Source organism: Coptis chinensis, chromosome 3 (assembly GCF_015680905.1).
Source record: "Coptis chinensis isolate HL-2020 chromosome 3, ASM1568090v1, whole genome shotgun sequence".
Lineage (NCBI taxonomy): Eukaryota > Viridiplantae > Streptophyta > Magnoliopsida > Ranunculales > Ranunculaceae > Coptis > Coptis chinensis.
The window spans coordinates 11,759,573-11,767,310 of record NC_141458.1 but is presented as its reverse complement, the minus strand read 5'-3'; the positions used below and the strand labels follow the sequence as shown (position 1 = coordinate 11,767,310).

Here is a 7,738-nt window from a genome sequence, read left to right as displayed (position 1 = left end):
TTTCATGGCCTCCACTGAATTTATTAGGAGCACCAACAAACAAAAAAAAGAAGAGGAAAGTAGTATCTTTGAAATAAACTGTACAAAGGGGGAGCACCAGTGGAAAAATTAAAATGAGGAAACTAATATTTTATTTCTAGCTCATCCCAAAAGAACACATATATCAAATTACGTCCAGAGTTACTGGTAATTCCAACTTGCGGGGGTCACAACGGCATTACTTTTGTTGAAAGATGATTCCATTGGAACAGGCAACTATAGTGTACGGCTCGATACTGGGTCACTGGGTGTAAGGATCACCTTTGTGGTAGTCGTCTGGAAGTAGATCCAGGTGGCAGGTTGGCTTCGTATAGGAAAGTCTGAAGCTAATTGGTGAATACTGTTATTTTCATCAAGACAGAATGTATGCCCCCTGTAAGCTTTTTATCTTAACCCACTCAAACTGAATGTGATTCAGCTTAAAGACTTCGAATTTCAATAGTGAAGTAGTTCTAAGTCATCATCTGCGCTGGTAAGTAACTTCCACCTTGCGATCTAGTGGAGTCCCCGTTTTTGTCAGGACATGAAATAGGCCAATCTTCTATGTCCACCATAGATTGCCCGAGTATAGTGCGAAAAAGAATTCTTTGTTTGTGTGTGTATTTTTGTGTTCCTCCATTAGAAAGTATAGTAGAGATGTGCTTCTTTGACATTGAGGTGGATTAACTTGTCATCTTAGTATTTCTGTCGATGATGTGCACTTATAATGAGGCTTTCGTTTTGAATCTTGAAAGTGAAAAGATTCCATCGGCTTATTCGAAGCTTCGATTTTTTTTTATATGCAAATGTATATTTAGGTTAAGGAGTGTCTAGGGTTCATTTAGAATTTTAGGAGTTGTGATTGGTAGCTCTTGGAGCCTGTTACAGTCTAATTTTCACTTAACTACATAATGTACGCAAGCAAATGTTGGCCTAGATTTTCTCTTTGATTCGGTTCTGACCTGAGTCATCGTAATCAATATCCTTCAGTGAGCACCAGGGAATGTGAAAGAGTTATCAGAAAGTATATGTGATTCTTTGGTCTATAATCATTTTGTTCCCCATTTTTGTATGTGGCGAACTTTTATCCTACCTAACTGCCTTATAAAGATAAAGCTCATTGATTATTTCTGGTGATTGCTAACTACACAATGATAGCCACGGCAAACATTTGTAAGTTAAAGTTGGCTCGAATTTTTGAAATTACTTAGAATTGTTAATTTTAGTATTATTCTTATTCTTATTAATATTTGTATTTTTATTGTTATTGTTGTTGTTGGTTGTTGTTGTTGTCGTCATTTGAATAGGTTGTCTTATGTTCCATTCCACCAATGTGCTATTTGCTGGTTAGACTTCCGTCGAGTTTTCTAGACTGACACAGATATCATATGTTCTCTATTTTCATTGCTTTGCTTTGATTGAAAAAAAGAAAAGAAAAGAAATATTTTGCACAGCATCGAGTTTGTTGTTGGAGAGCAGAAAAGGTATGAATTTATGGAAACCGGGAAATAGATTTGAGGTAAAATTTAACATTAGAAACATCCTTTTCGAAGATGAGGCTCCTTGTTAGACATTATACTTCAAGGGTTTAGCCTACTCTATGCTTATGGTCCTATGGCAGCGGTTGTGATCTTGTTCAGGGTGATAAGGTTTGATTGTTTCATATTCATTTGGTTGGGATAATGGTTTGGTGGTAGTATAGCGCAGCTGTTTTAGTGGTATTAGCTAGTATGGTTGTAAGTGCGACCTTTTTTTTCTATTAGCAATGAGTTCTGATTGTGCCATTGTAAAAAAAGGGAACAAAAATCTAAAGCTTGAGAATACAATATTTGAAAAAGGCAATTGAATAAAAAAGACGGGGGTTTAAACAATGATTAGGTAAAGTAGGTCGACCACCGACTTGAATGATTGCTAATGAAAGGGGTGCGATGGTTTATTCATTGATGCTACTTAGAGTCGATATTGTGTTTTTGTTTATTTTTTGATCCTTAATAGTTACTAAATTAATATTGTCACACAAATATCACAACAATTCTTGGTAAGTTAGCTAGAAGCTAACAACCTAATACCAAGTATCCAAATCCCAACTCTCAAGGTACCAAATCGAACCAAAAAGACAAAAAAAATACAGAAGAAGACGGGGAATAATAAGGGCGAAATACAACATGGTATGTAACGAAGGGGCTTCAGTCGTGGCTGCAACATGCGATGACCCACGTGAACTTCGGGTCTTTCCAGCTTTTGCCCGGGAGGACAGTGATTCCCCAGTCTCAGAAGTGGGCCTTGTTGCCATTTCTAAAGGCTGTAAGAAGTTGTGTTCAATTCTCCATTTTTGCAATAAAATGACCAATGCAGCTGTTGTGGCCATGTCAAAGAACTGTCCAGATCTTGTGGTGTTCCGTCTTTGTATAATGGGGCGACACCTACCAGACCATCTGACAGGTGAACCCATGGATATGGGCTTTGGTGCTATTGTAATGAACTGTAAGAAGCTCAGAAGGTTAGCATTATCTGGTTTGCTCACCGATAAGGCCTTCTATTACATTGGACAGTATGGGAAGTTAGTTCGTACACTATCAGTTGCTTTTGAAGGAGACACTGACGTGGTAATCGACTTATGTGCTTCCGGGGATGCCCTGAATTGCGAAGTTTGAGATTAGAGATTGCCCTTTTGGGTATGCGTCCGGTCTCCGGTTTGCACCATTTTCATAACATGAGGTTCCTGTGGATGTCTTTTTGTAGATTGATTGTTTGAGGTTGCAAGGAGGTTGCTCGAAGACGACGACAAAACACGTGAATTACCGAAAATTGAAGAGGATTTTGGCCAAACGGTTGAGAAGTTATACATGTATCGATCTCTTGATAGATGGTGGAGTGATGCACCAAACTTTGTGACAATCTTGTAGACTTTGCGTTTTAACATAAGGGAGAGCACATTGCTTGTTTGTTTATATCCGCGTCGGGGAGCAAATTCGGAGAGGATTTGAGCGGTGGGTATTTTTAAAATCCACATGGGATCTTTGGTTCTCCCAGACATAATAGCCTTCGATTTTCTTGGCTTGGGCTGTTGGAATGGCATTAGGGCGAACCATGTTGAGAATGCTGCATGTTTTACCATCTGGCCTTCCAAAAGTTTGTTAAAGAAAAAATTGATGTGGCTTTATGGTTGTTTTGAACGAAATTGGTTGGTGACCCCACTATAATCATACTATTTCAGATATTTCTCTTGTAGAGTTTCTTGTAGTCTAATGTCTGTGCAAAGGAATAATCATATTTGTGCTCTTTGGTTTGTTGAACTGTTCCTGTTTCATTTGCTTCTCTAGGAGCAAGTGCTGTTTTGGGATTGTTAAACCCGACTTCTTGATCGCCCTTTGATTACGTTAAAAGTCAAATACAAAAGATGCAGCCAAATCATTTCGAAAGTACTCTTCAATGACTCTTTGACCGTGGTCCTTAAAACTTGGAAAGCAGGAGGAGCCTTAAAATTTTACACTGAATTTCCTGTTTATTGTGTTAAGATTGCTCATTATGTCAAGGTAAGCTCTTCCTCATAGTATTTAAAGGTCATATAGGATTCTTTGTTGCGAAAAGGATTTCTTTATGATATTCTCCTTTCTCAAAAATTCATTCTGACTTAACATCGTCCCTATATCGCCAGTAAGTGCTTTTTATTTTTTCTCTTCACATATGTTAAATTTGTTTTTCATTTATAGCTGTGGAAATTAAGATTACAGGACTTCATATTCAATTGTGGTGGACTATCGGTAGCATTTGTTTTGTGGACGATTGGGATTCTTACTTGCATGTCCTCCATCTTTAGCGGGTAATATGTTGATTTCTTTTATTCTAACCTTTTTCCTTGAGCTCGGTCTGAAATCATGATGTTACTCGAGGTACGTTTGAAAGGGCAATTCGAAATCTCTATGTGATTATGGCACCGACCACGAGCAAAATGATTCCTTTGTTCGTTCTTATTTCAAGTGAGTTGCCAATCACCGTGATCAAACTGGTTTTACATGACAAAATTCTGTTTTAAGGAACTTGGATATGTTGGTTTGGTAAGGTATGGCATGGAGATTGGCAGGCCAACATTTGTTCAGGTCCAAGACTTATCGATTCTGACTATTAGTCTGTAAAACATGGGAAAAACAAAAAAGCGGTTCCCAATAGTTCATGCAAATGCTCTAATGATTTCAATGCTTTTTTTTTGTAATTTCCTTCAGCACACCCCCTGAATAACATCTCAATGGTTTTAAGCTCTTGAAACATAACTGACGTTTGAATACCTCCACCAAAGCAACAATGTCTAACATTTTTAAAATGGTGTCTAATTGCTCAACGATATCCGTATTCTCTTGCAGTTCTTGCCCCATCAGTATTAAGATTTAGACACCCATCACCGGTGCTTACCTTTCGCTTTATTGAGCTTTACCATTAGTTGGTTTGATAGAACACCTAGTTGATGAAAAAATTGTCAGTTTTTCTGACACTGGTTTGTTATCTAGAGCCTGTGTAAAGCGAAACTTTGTCAAATCCTAGTTAGCCAGAGAGTTATTATTTCGATATACGACCACGGGTGCAGATTTTGTTTTACTTTTAGATAAGTTCGGTTGGTTCTGACGATTGACTTTTTTTGTTACCACTTTAGTTAGAGTATGTATTCAAGTATGTTATATTGCTTATAGATTTTCATTCATGTGCTACCTTATTTGAGTTTGGATTGTGGCTTACTGTTAGTTTCTATAAATGCAGATCGAATCGGCATGGAAATTTGGCTCAGGAATGTTTCTTCATGTTCAAGTTGTTCTCTTGTTGGATTTCGTTCACGGATGGAGCGACTCATGGGTTAAAAAAGATGAGCAATTCTGGTTAGTGGAGTTTCTTTATCCTTCCCGACTATGTTGGTTATCTTGAAAAGGGGCAAATTCCACCCAAGGTATTATATCATGAGTACCTTCCGTAGATGAGTTCAAATCCTCACATTTTGTCATTTATATTAGTTCTTTGAATGAACTCTTTTAAGTGCAGCACATATCACTTGTCCATTCTCAAGTTTCTTTGAACATCGAAGGAAGCAAGTACGGTACTTTTCTTATATAGGTTTTAAATGAATTGTTATTTGGATTGATTGAAACTATTTTCTTTATGGTTTATTTTGGTACTTCACCGAAGTTTCTAAAATTTTGTCTTTTAGATTGACATCGTAAAGGGAGGACCAAGAAGCTTTAAATTAAGGATGAATCGGTCGAGGTTGAGGCAGAAATACATACATTGCGTGATGGGGGTCCGCTGATGTAGGTAGAATTTTCTACTGAATAAATTTGTCATGAGTATAAGCCGTTTAAAAGCAGCTTTTTGAATTCATTAATTTTTCAAATTTGGATGGAAACAGCCATGTGATCTATCGCGGAGATGTGATTCTAAGGTATAGCATACACTTAACCGCATCAATGGCTTGTGAGATCCCTGTGGAATATTGCTTTCGAAGCCTCGACGAGCTCTGCAGCCCCTAGCAAACAAAACTTGCCCCTTCAGCCCAGATCAAAGCCAAGAATGCCTATATGCTCTATGTACTTTGTGCTAGTGATACATATCTCATTTGATGACAATATAGAAAAGACCGCTTGCAAAATATGTAGTATAGCACTTAGCGTAATCACATACTCTAATATTAGATTAACCATAATACAACAATTTAACTTGACAAAACAGGTCATAAACCAAAGAAATATAACTACATGCAAATTTGAAACAAAGTCTTACTTTGGCGAGACACGGTGTCAAACAATTGCTTGACTTCAAGTCGATATTCATGCATAACCCAATTTGTCCTATCTCCTCGCGGTGCCCTTCCTAAATGGAAAATCGGGTCTTCTTCATCCCCACGATTAAACGGGCCATTACTGGATGGGTCTATCTCTACCGGTCGTCTTCCAATATCCAATTTCGGTGGCACGATTAGTCATGTCTCTTGGACAAAAGAAGTACCATTCGGATCCCCATAAGATTTGTGCATAAATAAACAAAACAAAAATGAGTTCAACACAAAGTCGAGACTACTAACTAAAATAAAAGTACCAAGAAGTTTCATAATTACCGGGAAGGTCCCAAGGATTCCGGTTACGCCTATTTGGAGATAAATAATTCTCATTCGGAAAGATGGACGCTGAAATTCTCTACCATCGGTTGCACCTCCGGAAAAGAGACAAAACACCGATGGAAGGTTTTAATTAGTTGAACATGAAAATTATCAACAACTGTATTAAGGTACTACTTGAGTACATCGATATTAGGTGACAAAATTTTACGCGCCCTACTTTGTATGCACTACCGGATTCTATGCGGTGAGGAAATCTACATTCTAATCTGCAAGTGTAAAATCCGTTTTACCTTTGAATTACCGAAGATTGAAGAGGATTTTGGCCAAACAGTTGAGAAGTTATACATGTATCGATCTCTTGATAGATGGTGGAGTGATGCACCAAACTTTGTGACAATCTTGTTGCATCAATGGCTTGTGAGATCCTGTGGAATATTGCTTTGTAGACTCGAAGGGTTTTAACAATCTTTGCGTTTTAACAGAAGGGAGAATAAGGGAGAATAAAGAAAAAAGAACTCGAAGGGTTTTTATAAAACTCCGTTATTGTTGTTGTTATTATTATTATTATTATTATTATTATTATTATTATTATTATTATTATTTTCTGGAGTGTGATTTTCATGTTGCAATAAATTTGGATGAGTAACCAATGTAATATTCATATCTCATAAATAGATCTATCTACATAGTTCAAATATTTTTTAGAATAATTTAATATAACGGCACCCGTTAGTAGAACATAGTGCTTCCTTAAAGAATGACAAAGAAACTAAGTAAACTATTGGAGGAGCCAGAGAACCCCTAATACGGTGGCAGAGAGAAATCAAGCGGATCGCGTTCAATATAATCAATTTCTAAATTAGTCATTTCGAGGAAAACGCTTTGGTTATCAATGGTATTCAAATCAGGAGAAAAAAACTGGCGATAAAAAGATAAACTAAATAGGAAGTAATAGTCCCAATTAATTACGATCAAGAAACCCATTTAAAACCCAATGATCCAAATAAAATACTCCTTTTGCTAAGGTTCATATATAGCATTACATCCCAAACGTATGAAGTTTGGTATAGAAAGGAGACCGACCAAACAAATTCTCTCTCGAAGAAATGGGTAGAAAGGCAATTGATAACGATAAAACAAAGTGTAAATATATCAACCCAAAGGTTTAGGGCAAGCATGAATCACATCAATGATATGGCGGTGCTTGCATAGTTCAATAAGTTAATTGGTAAAACCAACTCGTATCCAATAAACACAAGAACTATAGAAAGCATGTTGAACTTTTACAATCAAAAGACAACAAGACGGATCAAATATTTGAATTTGGTAATCACAATTAGGTTTCTAAAACGCACATTTATACTGAATTTGGCATTCACATGATATTAACAAAACCTCAAATCAAACAATCGATTTACAGGTAAAATAATAATGAAATTGGAAAAGAAAACTTGTACCTTAAGACTGAAGTAGAAGAAAATTGAGGATTTGCTAAAGCATAAGAAGTGTTACAATTGGGGTGGGGATCATTTGTACTCAATAGCATCCAACTCAGGGTTGCATCTGGAAAGAACCATCCTTCCGTCATCCAAGACCTTCCCACCAAGCACCTTCAAATAG

The 7,738-nt window shown here is 37.0% G+C and overlaps 1 pseudogene; it reads left to right on the top strand.

Moving 5' to 3' along the window:
- The first annotated feature begins 2,183 nt into the window (after positions 1-2,183).
- LOC147507949 (transport inhibitor response 1-like protein pseudogene) lies at positions 2,184-2,672 on the top strand (annotated as a pseudogene).
- The last annotated feature ends 5,066 nt before the right edge of the window (positions 2,673-7,738 follow it).